The sequence below is a fragment of the Nelumbo nucifera genome, chromosome 7 (genome assembly GCF_055504915.1).
Source record: "Nelumbo nucifera cultivar China Antique chromosome 7, China Antique-T2T, whole genome shotgun sequence".
Classification (NCBI taxonomy): domain Eukaryota; kingdom Viridiplantae; phylum Streptophyta; class Magnoliopsida; order Proteales; family Nelumbonaceae; genus Nelumbo; species Nelumbo nucifera.
In genome coordinates this window covers 1,364,428-1,382,871 of record NC_142655.1, presented here as the reverse complement: position 1 = coordinate 1,382,871, position 18,444 = coordinate 1,364,428, and the positions used below count along the sequence as shown (strand labels likewise).

General features: G+C 38.5%; 1 protein-coding gene and 1 long non-coding RNA gene across 14 annotated transcripts in view; one reads left to right on the top strand and one right to left on the bottom strand.

Moving 5' to 3' along the window:
* The window catches only part of LOC104597665 (Tetratricopeptide repeat (TPR)-like superfamily protein), a 40,301-nt gene extending 31,410 nt beyond the window's left edge, over positions 1-8,891 (top strand). For 7 of the 13 annotated variants that reach the window (XR_016078655.1, XR_016078654.1, XM_088891717.1 and 4 more), the window contains 4 exons: positions 6,367-6,522; positions 6,656-6,711; positions 7,227-7,366; positions 7,449-8,891. The gene's annotated coding sequence lies outside the window, so the exon portion shown is untranslated. Of the gene's footprint in view, positions 1-6,366; positions 6,523-6,625; positions 6,712-7,226; positions 7,367-7,448 lie in introns of all 13 variants that reach the window. The other 6 variants (XM_010259342.3, XM_010259343.3, XM_088891722.1 and 3 more) reach the window with 6 other exon arrangements.
* Positions 8,331-10,354, bottom strand: LOC148790087 (uncharacterized). The gene is made up of 2 exons (XR_016078656.1): positions 9,727-10,354; positions 8,331-9,403 (listed from the first exon to the last, which is right to left on the bottom strand). It is a non-coding gene; the product is annotated as an uncharacterized LOC148790087 (long non-coding RNA).
* Between the last annotated feature and the right edge of the window lie 8,090 nt (positions 10,355-18,444).

Below are 18,444 nucleotides of genomic sequence, written 5' to 3'. Positions count from 1 at the left end.
CCTAGAATCAACTAGGGTTTATTCACAAAGTCCATAAATAGCCTTCTCAAGTCTACAGACCTTCTCACCCTCCCCCTGAGCAACAAACCCTGGTGGTTGCTCCATGTACACCTCCTCAAGAAGATCACCATGTAAAAAGGCATTATTGATGTCAAGTTGAAACAAGGGCCAATCAAACATAGCAGCAAGAGAAATTAGAACACGAATTGACCCAATTTTGGCAACCGGAGAGAAGGTGTCTGTGTAATCAATACCATACTCCTGTGAATAACCTTTGGCAACTAACCGAGCTTTCAACCGTTTAACACTTCCATCAGGTAAGTATTTAACCGTGTACACCCACTTACATCCGACCACATGCTTACCAGGAGGAAGAGTAGTGAGGTTCCACGTATGAGTACGAGTCAGGGCCGAGAGTTCTTCTTCCATTGCTTAGTGCCACCCTGGAGAATTGAGGGCTTCTTGGACATCCTTGTGAACAAAGACAAAGGATAACATAGAAACAAACCATCGATGGGAAGCCGAAATGTGAGATACAGAAACAAAATTGGAAATGGGATGGAGACTGCAACTGTGTTTACCTTTCCGCAAAGCAATAGGAAGATCAAGGTCAAAACTTGGAGTTGGGGCTGGGGTGGGATCAACTGCCGGATCTGTTGACGGTGGCGAAGCTAGGGGAGGAGCCGATGCTTGACGATGTGTATACACTTGTGGGATAGGTGGTCCTCTCTCAGGTAACTGCACTGGAGGCAAAGACTGGGTCACGACCGGAACAAGTGGAACGGGATCCTCAACAGGAACTAGAAGAGGGGGTGATGGCAACAGAGGAGAAGTATCCGACTTGGAGAAGAAAGGAACATACTCAAAAAATGTAACATCAGAACACACAAAAGAACGTTGAGAATGAGGGTTATAACACTTATACCCTTTTTGAGTCCTAGAATAGCCAAGAAAGACACACTTAGTGGATCTAGCATCTAACTTGTCCATTCCAGGCCCAAGATTATGAACGAAACACACGCATCCAAAAACTCTGGGAGTAAGGGGAAAAGGAGACAACGTGGGAAACAGAACAGAGAAAGGAGACTGACCTTCAAGGATAGATATGGGCATGCGGTTAATAAGAAAGCAAGATGTGAGTACAACATCACTCCAAAAGGGTTTGGGGACATTCATCTGATGTAAGAGGGAGTAGTTTCCAAAAGGTGATGGTTTTTTCTTTCACCCACCCCATTTTGTTGAGGGGTGTAGGTACATGAGGTTTGATGGATAATGCCATGTTATTCCAAATATTCTTGAAAGTGTGTGGAAAAATACTCGCGGCCATTATTAGAACGAAGAATTTTAATATTTACACCAAATTGATTGCGAATTTCAGCATAAAATTTTTGGAAAATAGAAAACAATTCACTCTTTTCTTTCATAAGGTAAAGGCATGCCATCCTTGAATAATCATCAACAAAAATTACAAAGTACTTGTAACCATTATAAGACACTACTCTGTTTGGACCCCAGATGTCCGAATGGACTAAAGAAAAATGACTCGATGTACGACTATCAACTCTAGGACTAAAGGAGACATGATGATGTTTCCCAAACTGACATGACTCACAATTTAAATAGAAAGATGATGCAACGACGGAACAAGTAATTGAAGAGCTCTAAGAGACGGATGACCAAGTTTGCAGTGCCACTGATGAGGGGAGAGAGATGACTGAAGTGTTGTTGCCGAACCACCTCCATCAAGATAATACAGTCCACCAGCTTCATGCCCTCCACCAATCTTCATCCCCGTCTTGAGATCCTGAAACACACAAGAGGAAGGGTAAAAAGTTATTGAGCAATTAAGAGACTGAGTCAATTTACTAACTGACATCAGGTTAAAGGGAAACTTGGGAACATATAAAATTGAGGAGAGGGATAATGAGTCAGTGTCAACGTTACCAACACCACATATGGCTGATGTAGAGCCATTGGCAAGAGTAACAGATTGGGAAGTGGAGGACGGAAAAATGGATGAAAACACACCTGGAGTTCCAGTCATATGATCGGAAGCTCCAGAATCTATAATCCAACGGGAAGATGTGGATGCCAGACAAGTCGTACCTGTGTGTGCAAGGGTAGCCATGTTCTGTTGAGATGTACCCTGAATGAACCGCTCATACTCATCCCGTGAAACACTCATCATCTCATTTTTTGAAGTATTTGTATATGTAGTGGGGATCTGATCAGTGACTTGAGATTCTTGTCTTGAGCTACCACCATTTACAGCTGCATGATTTGCCCAGGTTGGAGGTGGGCCATAGAGATCGTAGCAAAAGTTGATAGTATGTCCCTCCATACCACAATGAGTACACTTTCTCGGAGTATTACCATGTCCCCTACCACGGGCTCCCCCTGAGTCTCATCCTCCAACACGACCACCACCACGATTATACATTCCATCACCACCATGACCATACATGGGTCCACCACCACTACCACGACCATGTTGACCTCCTCTACCACCACAACCCCCCCCCCTCTCGTAACTGCAAATGCAGACCTATCTGACATAGTGGAAGTCTCTATGAGTCCAACTGAAATCCTCCGAAGATGAGCAAACACTTCCTTAAGAGAGGGAAGAGCAGATCCACCTAATATTTGTGCCCTTACGGGTTCATACTCAGATTTCAGCCCTACTAAAAATCTGGTCACATCCAACTGCTCTCTTTGTTGTTGCTGAATTTTGACATCAGGTGTAAGAGGATGATAAGCATTCAACTCATTTCGTAAATTTCTCATACTGGCATAATAGCCCTCAAGACTTTGATTCCCTTGTTGTAGATTGAAGTACTCTTGGTACAGTTGGTAAACCCTAGTAGTGTTATCTTGTCCAGAATATAGTTTCCTTGCATGATCCCAGACTTCCTTGGTTGTATCTAAAAACATGAAGTCCACACTAATTTTGGACTCCATGCTGTTCCATAGACAAGTCATAATTTGAGCATCCTCCTGCTCCCATTCATCATATCCCGGAGAATCAATTGAGGGTTCATCTTCCCTCACATGTTTCACTTTCTTTTTGGCTTTAAGGAAAACTTCAACAGACTTAGCCCAAGGGATATAACTCTCACCATTCAGTTTTATAGAGGTCATCTGCACATTCAGATAATCAGAAGGCACCATCACACTTGATTTGTATTCACTGCTGTCTCCCATGACTGCACAAAAAAACAGTGGGAGGTTGTACCACTAAATTGTTACTCTACTGCCCTAATAAATCACCACACTCCACACGAATGACTGAACACCACTAGGGTTCCTAGTACCAGGTTTCAGCAGCAACACTCACAACTATTCACCACTGTTTCAGCAATAATATTCACAACTGTTCACCACTTTTAGCAACAGCACTACTGTTGCTGTTTACTGACAGCACTAGAAACCCTCACAACACACCTCACGAGTAATATTTTCAGTTCTGCAACATATAAAAGAAACTTGCTACGTACCACAACTTAGTTCGAAGATCATGTACCTGGTTTCAGCAGCAATAATATTCACAACTGTTCACCACTTTTAGCAACAGCACTACTGTTGCCGTTTACTGACAGCACTAGAAACCCTCACAACACACCTCACGAGTAATATTTTCAGTTCTGCAACATATAAAAGAAACTTGCTACGTACCACAACTTAGTTCGAAGATCATGTACCTGTCGAGGAGAGGGTACCAAGTCTGCACTGTCACCATCACAAAACCAGCCCTCTTCGAATTGCAAGTAGAGGGTTTTCTACCAACCACACAAAACCACAATGACTGCACTCATTGGAGGCATGGAAACCCCCAAAAGGAGAAAACGACCAGTCCTTTTCTTCCTTTCTAGAAAACTCTCTAAATATCAATGAGAATTCTGCAAAACCCTAGAGAGGAATGCGCAGAACAGAGAAAAAAGGAGACAACTTATCTGAACTGATTATTGTGGCTCTGATACCATGATAAAACTCAGATTAGATGTTCGTATATGTTCAGATCAGAAGAAAGAAAAGGAAAAGAGAGAGAGAAGGAGAAGGAGAAATAGAAGGAGAAAGTCAGCCGAACTAGAGAGAAAAATCTCAAAACCTCTAGTTGGCCCTTCTTTTATTTATACTCTTCTAAGATATACAAGGATTACCATTGTTCTCTCACTTAAGTGAGGGCCACATCAGCAGAGCAATACATATATAACTAAACATAAAATGACTGTACTACCCTTGTACAGCTGACTTTAACACCACTCATCCACCTTATCAGTTATCATCTCCATCATGGGTGTGTGGATTTCAGGTTAGCATGAACCCATAAAACTTATAGTGGCCTAGGCTTGGGAAGAGTGGTCTAAGCTGACAGTTAACTCAAGTATTTACATTGCGCTAAGCCTAAACTGATCTTGATCTGGCCTATCCTGGTTTACATTGTAATCAATCACTGGCACATCCCCATACGTCCAATATTTCAATCAAGCTCCTTGAAGCTGACTCTGTCAGGCCATGGTGTATTCCAATGTCACCTCACCACCTGTTTAACTGAAGAGGACACAGCCGCCAATTGCTAACTACAGAAAATGTCATACATGGAGAGGTGCTCAAAGATCCTTACAGTTTTGGTGTAAGAAAGCAAAACAAGAAACCATCACCACCACCAGAAAATGAAGGAAAAGAAAAGGTACCTGGTGTTCTCTAATGATACAGTTTTTTTGACTGGCAGGCTGATGGATAATGATACCACATTAAACGTTTAAGATCTACCTCACTATACTTCCTTCATGGTTTCCTCTTTTTCTTGCTTTAAGAAATTGAGAGCAATAATTTAAAGGATTTTATATCTATAGGCTATCTGGGAAGCATATATAGAATCTTACTGTAAATGCTCACTTCCATATTCAAAATACAATGGAATAAATTATGTCTATATTTGCAGGGTGTGTTTTTCCATGGAAATGGTGATAAATTATTTATGGTGTCTTAATTCTGGAACAAAGAATTGACTTGAGACTTGAGTGTTAGAAGGGGGGTCCCAATTGTTCAATGCAAAGTTGATCTTAATAAGCCTTCATTGTGTCGGAACTTTGAAGTGATGGATTACATTCTCAGAGAAGAGCTTTAGATGTTAGAAAAAACACTAACCAGATTGAATGCTAAAGAAGATTCAGGATGGTACTGATGTAAATCTAACTCTTTTCCAGCTTCACATGCCACACTAGAGAGGATTCAGTGAAGACTAACAGATGATAATGTTACCTTCTTAAATATTCTCAGTGAAGACTAACAGAGGATTCAATAAATCTAACTCCTAAAGTTACCTTCTTAAATATTCTCAGTCCTGACAGGTTGTTTTTTCTTTTCTGATTGATCTGAACTATGCCTGTTTTATGATCCTTGCTTTGCTGGAAACTTTTCAACTGTCAAGTACAAATATTAAGGATCAGTGATGTGGGACAAGTAGACAGATCTATGAAGAACTTAGGATGTATGACAATACTGATCTAGAAACCATATCCTGCATGGCTAGATTAGGTCAATGAATCACTTGGTGACTAAATTTAATATTAGACAACCCCACATATAGACTTTTCACATGCTGCAATCTAATGTGTCTCAGCCCATGCATGTTCCTCAAAAAAAATTAAAAAAAAAGTTCCCTTTACTCTGTTGCTTCTGGTTTATAAATTATAAAATTCCTTGTAAATTTTGATGAAGTCCCACCTTTGACATCCCTTAACATATGCGTAAGAGAGTAAAGCACAAGTATGGCTCTTTTAGAAGGAAAGAGGAAACAAAAGAGATTTTTTATCCTTGGCCCCCAAAGGAACCTTATGATCTAGTCTGTCCAAAACACAAGCACAATATTCTAGTCCCCCTCTAATTGAAAATACTAATTTCAATTTTCAAAATTATTTTTCAGTGTTTACTATTTACTAACTCTTCTAATTTACATTATGGTTTTACATTGAAATGGTAAAATAGCAAATGTAACTGTGACAATATATGCATATTATTTTCTGAAATTAAGCTTTAATACAGACAAGTGTCCACCTCGAGAGCTTATGAAACTCCAAAATCATTGTGGCTCAAGGGATTATTTTGAATAAAGATCCATAAAAGAAATTAGGAGGAATAGAGTTGGGTCTGGATTTTTGGGAGATATCATCTATTGGATGTGCCTATTATGCATAAGGAGGTTTAATTTGACCATATGGTCATTTTAAAACAATTGGAGATGCAATTAGAGCCATTGCTTGGTCATCATATTGTGTTAAATGATATTTTAATTACACTTGCTTATTCATATGTAATTTAGCTTACATGACATTAATTTTTAATTTTTTATTCTTTTTTTTTCAGGTTGAACATGTAAACAAGACATGATAATGAGCTTCTTCTGTTTATTTCTAAGACTTTTTCTTCTTCACCTATTTGTGGTTGGATATTCTTTGGTAGGTCAATGTTATGGACACATAAAGGAGACTACGTCATGATACAGATTTAGAAGTGGCAATGGTATGTGGTTGTTGTAGATTGTCTAGAATCCAAACTTTTATTGTTTTTGGAACTCAACGTTTGTTGGTTCTATATGCGGCCATCATACCCTCGGGTCTTATAGGTGCAGGCACTAACAATGCTTGAATTCCAGATATGCTATGCAACCTCTCAAGCTATTACTACTAAGAAGCTGGTTTACTCTTCTATGTAAGTTTCTCATTTCTGGGTTGTTTGGGTGTTACTAATTTGCTTGAGTTATATATGTAGAGTGGATTGCTCGAGGTCTAGTGCATTTGGGGAAAGGATTGTTGACTCTTGCACTTTACCATTCTGCTTGCACTTTTAAGTATAACACACAACCTTTCTACCATTTTTTGCCACCTCGGTACTACAAGATACTCCAAAAAACTAAACAATAAAAGGAGTATGGAAAACAAAGGAGGTGGCTAACAATCCAGTACTTGAGATGGTTAGTGGGTGTTATTTCCTATTATGATGTGTTAGTACAACACATACTCTCTCATTCTCTCTCTCCCTCTCTCTCTCTCACACACACACACACAAGAACACATGCACGCAGATACCATTCAATAAGTTTTGAAGTGTCTCATTGTAAGACTTAAATAATTCAGAGGTCCTAAATTTTCACATTTTAAAATGTTTTTCTTTCTTTTCTTTATGCCATTTGACTTCTAATGTAATTTATGCAATTGATCAATCAGGAAGGTGGGAAAAGGATATACATTTCCACTACGTGCTCTTTATGTTCGACTTTCTTAAGTGCTAGTGCAAGTGTTGATTCAGCCAGTCAAAACTAATCACCACATTTGTTAATGCTTTTGTAATTGCTGGTTTTAGCCAGGTAATTGACAATTCATGTACTGATGTTGGTTTTTATTAATTTTGTTTTCCACATGCTTAATGGATTCCCTTTCATTGTGTAGGAAAAGTGGATAACTGTTCCTTCGGAAGCTTCAAGTGGTGGTTCGACTAGAAGTTAGTCATTCCACATAGGGCTATCTATGGGTAGGGTTTAGGTTGAGTCTTGGTAGAAACAGTTCCAAACCGATTAATAATTAGGACAAAATCATGGACCCAGAACCATCCTGGTTAACTTAAAATTTAAGTTTAAATTAGAATTAGTGTTAATAACCGAACTGATTATATTGAAAGCTGTGTTTTAATTCAAATAGTAACTTAAAATTTAAAATTTGATATTATAACCTTAATAAAATTGATAAAAAAACTAAATTGTTTTTATGTGCTAAAAAATTGAACACTTTTAACTGATATTATCTATCATGTTTGCCATTTTAAACATATAATACGATAAAAATTATAAGAAAACTAAGAAAATATTATATGTAACTAATAAAATAATCGGATTTGGGTCTGAATCAGTTTGAAACAGGTGAGAATAGGAATTGACCTAGTTATTAATTCGGACAAAATCATTGAACCAGAACTGTTGTGATTGGTTTGGTCTGTTCAAGTCCGTCGAGTAGACCCAGCCCATTGATAGTCTTAATTCAATAATAAGGAACAAAGGAAGACTAGTGCTGTTGTAAGTCTGGATTTCTTTTTCATCTCTACTATGATCTGCTTTTCTTGGTGAGGATCTTTCCAACCCATAGTCAATGTTCAAACTTTCGCTATTTGTAGGGTATGATTCTGATGTGGGATGTTGATTTTGGACTCGCACAAATTAATAAATACTTCCAAAGGAATGTCAACCATGTCATTGCAGGCACATCTGTTGATTTCATTCATTCAAACTTTGTTTTTTTATAATATCAAACGTTGGTTATCCATATGTCTTTGTCGCAGAGTTTCAATTCTTAGAAGAAAAAGAGAGAAGAGGGAAAAGCATGGCTTGCATTTTCTCTAGAGTCTCTTGAATATCAGCTCATGTCCAACAGGAGCTTGGTAATTGGCACAATGCATTGAAAGATTAGTATCAGAAGCATTAACACCAACTTTAAGCTTGAGCAGTTCGTTGACCCTTTTGACGTAATAATTTCTCGACTGTATCCATTGTTTATAACTTTATATTGAGGTGGTGATATGTAATTAATCTTCGAGCTACAAGGGAGTTCCATGTAGGGGAACTGATTTTTTATATTTTGAGAGCTGCTTTGATAGCTTAGAAGTAGAGAATGAAAAGAAGCTAAAAGACCTCAGATACCCAGCGATTTGGGGGTTTCAGGTTGCTTGGATTTCTATTTACGTAATTGGATAGGATGGAATTGTTGCAAGTTAATATTAGCAGCAAAAAGGGAGATAAGATGCTACGGCTGTGAAGTCGCCCATGCAGCCATGCATGTTGTATTTGATCTATGTTTGGAAAATATCTATACAATCTTGGCGTATTGCTTGTATTGTATTTATATGTATCATGTGATTACATTGAATGCTGGAAGTTAGATGTTTTGTGATGGCTGAATTTGGGAGTGTTTATTTGAAAAATAAGTGCTTGACCCCTTTTTGAGCTGGATCCTTGCCCAACTTCCTAGTGCTGGTGCCATCAATTAGCCACCTGATTGGGCCAGTGTCCAAGATGCCGAAAGTCACACTAATTGGTTGTTTGTCGAGTCTTTGCATAGAAAGTAAGAAACTTTTAACGATGGATTTGACAGGTTCTAAGTATCCCATCTGCATCTGAGACACATCTCCATCCAAAAGGCGATATCACCACAGAAAAGTGAACGTGGGGATGTTTCTGTCGGTCATGCTTGCCATAAATTGTCACGACAGATATGAAAAAGATAAATCTTGGTCAGGGATGAGATTCTTCATTCTTCATTCTTCATTCTTCACGCTTCCATTAATTGTAGCCAGAGAAGAATGTAAAGGTGGTCAGCATTGTACCGCTATTAACCATTCCATCAAGACATGGAGCCTGCGTGAGGTGGCACTTTTTGAGCCGTAAGATGGGGGAAAATTTTCGGCTGTTGGGGTCAACAGAATATGATGTTACAGTAATTGCTCCTTATTTCTTTTTAAACATAAACATAGACATGGGCGTGAATTAGTGAACGTATCCAACCTAAATACAGCTCTCAACAGCATAAGCACTAAAATCAATCTATGCTTTCTGCCATTTTCTATGTGATAAAACATTAACAACAAAAATGTTAGATCTAACAGTAAAACACTAAAATCACGTAAGGACGAAAATTAAACACAGAATCAACACAAAATCCCATGTTTGACCTCTTATACCTTTTGTGATATTAGGATGAGATGCCCCATATTACTGTAGTTTGGCTCGTGAAGAAGAAAAACATGGAAAGACAGAGGTCCGAGGACCTTAGACGATAATTTTAAATTGTAAGTTGAAGTAGGGAGAGGGGGACACAAGACCGTCTGTTGTGAGTTTGGATCTCATGAATGACAACATACAAATATGAGAGATATTTCCGATATATGATTATGAGTAGCACATTCGAACATACCTGGAAGCTCATAAACAGATAAACTTACAACAGGCAGATACGAAGGAGATCAAGACCCATCATTGCATGGGTTCCACGGTTAATTTAAGCCAACCAATGGTAGGACGCAGAAGTAATGGAGCCCTAGAATTGGGTCATGTAACCCCGGATCTAATCTCTTGCTTTTGATAACATCCTTTGAGTTGGTTTTCTGGCATCTTGGTCCATCGTTTAGGGTAAATTGCATGTTGCATATAGAGAGAATCATAACAAGAGCATCAATACAAGAAGCCTACAACTTCCTTTGAGTCTGACCCTGAAAATGTCACACCAGAACAGTTGAGAATTTTTGATTGGCTAAGCCAACTCTGCGGCCGGCCTTTAATTTCTCAGTAATGTTCCTTGCTTTTATCATGGTTTGTAAAATAGTTTTTCTGAAATTTCAAAAGTTTCCACCTAAAACCTTACTTCTCTCTCTCTCTCTTTGGTCTACCGTCCACTATGGAGAAATCACAAATATCCTTAATTTTCGGTATATTTATGGCAATTTGTCCATACCTTCCAGCCAAATATAATAGACAATAAAAAAGTGTTTTACCGTACAATGCGTGTGTACATATTGTGTGGCGTGGGGACATAACAAACTTTCCAAAATTTCTTATTATTTTTGTCTCACATGAGTTCGATTCAATTTCAAAGTCAAAATATTGCAACGCATCGGTGTGTATCAACCGATGTATATCGGTTTTGAGCGTGCAGGGTGCAAATACTCAAGATAATTAAAAAGGGGATGAGTGTAGAGGTTCATGATACTTATTATTATTATTTGTATCGTGTTTGTACTATTTTTTTTTTTATTTTTCATCCAAGGCTTTGTTGCACCATGTAACCTAACAATAAGGCTCAGTTTGGAAGGAGTACAAAGAGTGTAAAATCATGTATTTTGTATTATTTTGCATTTATTTGTATTTGTACTTCTTCCTCCAAATTGAGACTTAATTCAATTTACCTAATAGGGGAAAATAATTTTATAACGAGGGTATACTTAAATAAGCGCCATCACTTTTCTTATGATTCTTATCTACTTTCGTTTTTTGCTGTTAAAAAATAAATAAATAAAATCAGCACGACCTTAGAACCCATTGAAGGAAATGCTTGTTGTAACTTCTACATGTGTATTGTACATAAAGAGTCCTAGTTTTGGCCTCCCCAAATAGAGCAGCGGTTTCATTATCATTCCTTTCCAACTGTTCCTCCTTTAAAATCATGGAAACTTAAAAGGGAACAAAGGAAAAGAGAAATAAAGCTATAATTGCCTTAGTTATGGAGTTATTATGTCATCCTTTTTAAGATACAACAAATATTGCTCTTGAGGGTTGAGGCTCCCAATCTTAACCCCAACCCATTTGGCCCATCCAATTCACTCATACTCACCCAATCTATTCGTGGGTCAATATGGGTTAAGTAACCCATTAAGATTAATGAAAAAAGGTCAGGATGGGTTGGGTCGAAGTACTCATTAGGGTCGGGATGGGTTGGGTCAAAGTCAATTCTATCTATATTCGTCAAATCTCAAAAAAGTAGCAATTGAAATGACTCAAACTCAGACCTCCTAACACGTCTATATCTCATTAGAATTCCAAACCACCATGCCATATTTCATTTTGTGATTAAAAGTGAAATAAAATAGATTTTATTAACTTTCGTGTTCACATGCAATTTTACATAAAAACACTTCTACAAAAACAATTTTATGAAAATGTTTTGTGAAAGCAATTTTATAAAAGCATTTTTACGAAAGTACTTTTATACGAAATCACTTTTATAAAAGTACTTTTACACGAAAGCACTTTTGTGAAAGCATTTTTATAAAAGTACTTTTACAAAATCACTTTTACACGAAAATACTTTATGAAAGTTTTTTACGAAAACACTTTTATGAAAGCACTTTTACGAAAATACTTCTATACAAAAGCATTTTTTTGAAAGTACTTTTATGAAAGCATAAAAGAACTTTTACAAAAGTACTTTTACACGAAAAGTACTAATCAATTGTTTTTGAACTTTTACACGAAAAGCATTTTCGGGTATATCTACAATATAAGTGGCATGCATACATATATACATTTTTTGCATTTTCAGGTATACGGGTTGACCTGACTCGTTTTTGTTACATGGCAGTCTTGAGAGAGATTATTCTCTCAAAAGTTATTATTTTGAGATACGGTCCGTCCCGACCTATTTTTGTATTTATAGGTGAAGGTAGGTGAGTTAGTATGGGTGATGGTGGTTAAGAGTCAATATGGATGAGTCAAGTGGGTCAATATGGGTGGGTTATGACCATTTTAAAAAAAGATTGATGATGGATTGGTGGATCAATATGGGTGGGTTGGTATTCAACCCTTACCCAACCCAACCCAACCCACCCATTTGCCACCCCTAGCTGAGGCTGGAACCTTTGGATTTCAAAGAGGAAATTATTCAGGCTACCCCAAAAGCCTAGAATACCCTGGGCTTGGAGGCATCCGGATTTCCTTCTCACATAATGATCGTCACACCCATCTCACATTACTTGCAACTATGCATTAGAAACATCTCCCATGAATGAAAACATAAATTACAGCCAATGTGTGCAGCAATCCAAACTTGGCATGGAAGAGAACAAAAATGAAGTTTACCTCTAAATCAACAATTTGGCTTGAAATGGACCACATTTCCATTTTAACTTAGGCATCAAGATAGAGGAATGTATGGTATAACCCCTCAACGGCAATGGGACATCAATAAGTTTAAAGCTTATTTACTGCTCCAAGCAATCAATCCCTCATGTGTTGGAAATTTCGGCATTGGCAATCCTTGTCTCCAAATTCCAGACTTACTGCCAACTATCCCCGGAAAATGAAGAGACATCATCTGTCCCCCTGGTGACATAAAATTTTATATCCCATCCAATGAAATACTGCCACGACACCTATTTGTTTGAAACTCAAACTTAACAGAGTCCGGACTCTATAAAACATTAAATTTTATTAAACCATTCAATTTTAATGAACTCTTCCTTTCTTCTTCCTCTTCACCGCCACTACAACCAATGGCCGCCCCTATACAGAACCGAACCGCTCCCCCCACACAACCCGAATCTCCACCACCATCGGAACTGCCGCTGCTTCTCTTCTCTTTTCATTCCCTCTTCTCTGTTATAAGTAGTTTTTCCAGACAGCTATGGTTAAGAGATCGGCAACACAACCAGCGTGCTGGCAAGCTCCTGTCTCACCCGACGCCCTTACTCCCGTACCTACACTGGAGCCGTCCACGAGGCTTACGTCGTAGAAATCATTGTTAGTGCCGCTGACACTGGTGAATTCGAAGAGTGTAACGGGTGGTGCGCCACCGCCCATACATTTTAGTCCATTGCAGTCTCCGGTTATGCATTTACCATTTCCCGTGTCGTCAATGTTTCATCTGGTGCGAGCCCAAAGCCGACGAGGCCATCCAAATGATGCGATGAGCTGTATCAATGCACCAGGTGCCAAAGACAAGTCACCCTCTCTAAGGACGGCACCACCATTCACTTGGCATTACCTCTTGCTACAAGTCTTAAAGCCTAGATTAAAGGGTGGAATATTGCCAGAAAAATTAAGGATGTTAGTTAGAGTTATGAACAGCGGATTGACTCCGCTGTTGGCATTGCTTTGTTTTTCTCTCCTTTCCTATCAGCGAGTTCCGATCCTTTTGTTCGAAATTTCTTCGTTCGTGTTTGTTTTTCTTCAAACCCCCAATCCGCTCTCGCTCGTCGCTACTAACGGGGTCTCGGTTGATTTCCCTTCCTTTAGCTACTCAGATGTTTCAGTTCGCTAAGTTTGAAAAGTCCAAAGAGAGTGCTAATTTCTCCCTTTTTAGAATGGCTCCAGTGGCTACATTTATGTTAAGTCTGGTCACTCGGGCCGTTGTACCTTTTGATTATGGTATGGTATTGTCAGATGTTAGCCTTTCGCTATTAGTAAGCACTCACCGACTTTCTTTACGTTGAGTTCACCCGGCGGGTTCGCCTAGATGCCTAGTGGAGAACGAGCTGGTGGGAAAGAGCTGGAGATCATGAAAAGCATTTCCACACAAGGAGGCAGCCGGCTGGGACTCCTCTACAATAGATTCAGATAGGCGGGATTCACGGATCGCCCGCGCTGACAAAGCACAGAAGCCAGAGCCGATGTTAAGCTGTTGCCAGCCGTCGATTGAACCGGAAAGAAGACGGAATCGCACACTCATTCGTAAGTCAGAAGAAAGGGAAGAGACTAAGGAACTGGCTTCTTTGGATAAGCCGGAAGCGATCAGAATGGTACCCGAATCCATTTACGATCTCGAGTTTCCAGACACATCGCACTTCCGCTCGGGTCGAGGCTGCCACTCGGCCCTAAGACGGACCAAAGAAGAGTGGGAAACCCTAATAGGAGTGTTTTTTTTTTTGGTTAGGGGTGTAAACCGATCGAATTCGAATCCGATCAGAAAATCTGATATCCGAATTTGATTCGATATCCGACGGATATTGAAAATTAATATCCGAATTCGAATCCAATTAAATATTTGAATATTCGATTTGAAGCGAATTCGATTAATTAATTATTTTAGATAATTAATAAATATATAAAATAAATATGTTATTGATATAAAGTATATAAATATATAACTTAATTATTATATATATTATATATTATATATAAGAATTAAATAATCGGTCAAATTCGGATATTTATCGAATTGAATAAGATCATATCCAAATTCGAATCCAATTAACTATTCGGTAAGAATAGGATATCCGAATCCGACCGATTAGATATTTGAATTATCCGAATTCAATTCGATTATGTCAAATATCGAATTCGAAATCAGATTTTCGAATATCGTTGACACCCCTATTTTTGATAATAAGAGGATTATAGAGAAATAGAATTCAAAAGAACCCAATTCCTTAGCCATATGGGCAAAACAACAGTGAAGCATCATGACTAGGAGTGTTAGAAGTAAAGAAACATTTCATCAGGATTCCATCAGCTTGTTTTAATTAGGATCTCTTCTCAGCAATCACCTTAGGCAAAAGGAGGGCCGAAGAAGAGAGCGGCGATTGGTTGTAGTGGCGGTGAAGAGGAAGAAGAAAGGAGGAGTTCATTAAAATTGAATGGTTTAATAAAATTTAATGCTTTTTAGAGTCCGGACTGCTGTTAAGTCCAGACTCCATTAAATTTGAGTTTCAAACAAATAGGTGTCGTGGCAGTATTTCATTGGATGGGTTTGATGTGAGCTCAAAAATGAAGGCCTAACATTAGCTTTCAAGTCAAGTAAAAATAAAATGTTAATTCCTATGGCTGATGCTGAGGGGTAGTAAACTTTCAATAAAAATCTCCTTACAGATAAAGGCAATATTTTCAAAACCAGATCCAACCGGGAAAACTGAGAACCAATCACTTGAATGCTTTCATTTTATTCCAAAATCGTTATTTGGCAAAGAACCGTTGATTTGGTCAATAAACCACTAAATCGGATGGTCGAACCATTGAACCCTTTGACCCGAGAATGGTTTTTGACCATTTATGGGGTTTTTAAAAATTTTATTTTTTGTCAAAATGGGCTGCCCATTCGGACAGGATGATTGGACCATTCAACCCGGGAACCAGACTCAGAACGGTTCCCTGTCCAATCTAATTTTAAAAACCTTCTTGAATAAATGAACTATATTTCCATCAATTGTCTTCTAGTAAGACAAATTTGGGTTTCTATTGGTTTAGACATGAATGAAGTTCCTCCTTTGTTTCATCAAAATAAATAAAAAAGAACATGAATGAACTTATTCAATAGTTGTAGTATTGCAGATTGAACAAACTACATCAAAATGTTTATTGGTCATCATAAAATTTGGGTTTCTATTGGTTTAGACATGAATGAAGTTCCTCCTTTGTTTTATCGAAATAAATAAAAAGGAACATGAATGAAATTGTTCAATAGTTGTAGTATTGCAGATTGAACAAACTACATCAAAATGTTTATTGGTCATCATAAACAACATTAGAATAATTGAGGATTTTCATTAATTTACATACGCTCTGGTTAATCTCAATCATGAATTACTTTCATAAAATCCATAATATTAAGCGGTTTAGGTCATCTAATTAGTCTAATCCATTGCATACTTTCAACTATAAGATTGCCAAATACAGGGATTATTTTGAGTTTGAGTTGTACATCCATGTAACTTAGCACACTGATCAGTTTCTAACATGATTGACACATTGTCACGGGGGTAGTTCTACAGCGGAAGAAACCTGTGCGGCGTCCAGGCCAAGGTAAGCCAGGACAAGCCTTGATGCGCTTAGAGGCTAGGAGTTGCCCGATGGGATGGCTCCACCAAAGTTGGGGCACTCTCCTGGCTCAGACTGGTCCATGGGAGGTGCCACTTACATGCTAAAGGGGGACAACCATAATGCAAGGCGACTATGCGCCGAAGAGGTGACTAGGCACCGATGTGAGGGGTCTCCTGTATGTCGATGATGATGGACACCTGTGTGCCATGTTGATAGGCTATCGCTTGGGCCGAAACACACCCGTGCGCTAGAGGCAACGGGTAGCTCACTCAACTTGGGGAAGGGGCTGGCGTGGTGAAGGGTCATGCTTGAGCCAAGCCCGTATGCCAAGCCTCCCTTGAGTATCGATAGCGCAGTGCCGGTCCAACACTATCCCCATGAGCAAGTGTGCGCTCATGAGGAACCCTAGTAGCCATGCTAGTCGTTAACCAGGGCCACCCCGCAAGGGGATGATGGTCTAGGAGTGCCAAGGTTAGGCACCCAAGGAGGTCGACCACCCCTCCTCAAAGAGTACGTTAAGCTTTTGGTGGTCTGCTTGAAGATAACATCAGTTCTCCCAAAAATCTTACAGGCGAAAATGATGGTGATGTCCCTAACATAAGTCTGCCAAACATAGGCAAGGCTAAGCCTGTGTCAGACCATAACAAGATGGCACTAGTGGAATGGCTAAAACTGAATTATATTTGATGGTAAGTCCATCCCCTTAATAGTAGTTAATGGTAGTTTTGGATTTCAAAAATCTAACCTTTTACTTATTTTTTTAGGTAATAAGTTTTTTGCTTATTATTTAAAGTTTAACCTCCCTTCTGAGGCTAATGCATAAATGTTAAACTTTCATTGAAACCTTATGAACTTTAAATTATTAGTCTTCCGTTTTCTAACTGCAAGGTGGTGGTGGTGGTCTTGGGTTTCAAGGTGAGGAGGAGATGAAAATAGTAGATTAGGGTTCGGTCAGGAAAGTTTGGGGAGCAAGAATGAATGGTCGAACGAGTGAATGGGTGTCAAAATGCAGTTCGGGTCAGGTAGAAACAAAATTGCAAGCATGTTAAATGAGCACTTAAAAAAATTTTTGACACTTGTCCGCCCTTAAAATACCCCCAACCTACCTTTGAAAAAGATTAATACCTATTCTCCTCCGACCCAAAAGTACCTATATCTATAGAAGAAGAGGAGGACATATACGTGCATGGGATGAAAGATTCCAAAATATTCTTTAAGGCAGTTAATTTCTCAAGTGCCTAGGTTGATTCAATGGGGACACATATCAGATCCTATGGTGGGAACCACTTGTTAGCTTTAGCTTGTGCAAACCGCAACTACCTCTTCCTTTACGATCTTACCACATATTATATTATGTGCAAGGCATTTTTTACAGATCCTACATGCTTTGTTGTGGACTCTTTTTTTTTTTTTTTTTTATATTGCAACTTTTGTATTTGCATATATTTTGTGGCAGAAAAATGTGTCTTACAAAGAGGACACCTTGGTGCATCGCTACAGTTATATATCCATGGTAATAGACTTGTAGCACAATTACAGTTATCGTGTGATGATATAATTGTGATATATAAATCCATTCCCTTATATCAATTAAGGCTGTTCATGGGTGGGATTGGGTCAATTTACTAGTATTTTTTTAATTGATTCGACCCGGTTGTATTATTTAAAGATGCAACCGAAACCGATCCTATACTAAGCAAAATTGACCTGATCGGTTTGAGTCAGTTTGGATCAGTTTCAACCAATCTCAAGCTTTAACACTCATGATATTGAAAACCTTGCAATTGCTCATTGAAAATGGCAGCATGATTGGCATTGCCTATTTGGTGTAAAGGTCATAACTGCAATTATGAGCCTTAAGGAATAGGGAGGCGGACCAAGAAAAGAATAGTCAAAGATAAAGAATAATGAAATTTGGAAATTGGAAGAAGACTTCTAATCTAGGAAAGAAATGACACTTACTTGTCATTGCCTATTTGGTGTAAATGTCCTTAGAGAGTAGGGATCATTTCTTTAAATTTTTCCAAAAAATATTTCTAAAGAAGTAAAGGTGTAGGGACTAGGGATTCCTTGCCTTGAAATGCTTGCCATTAATGCCAATCCTAAAGAGAAGACTAGAAAGAATAGATAAGTAACTACAAAGAATCAAAGAA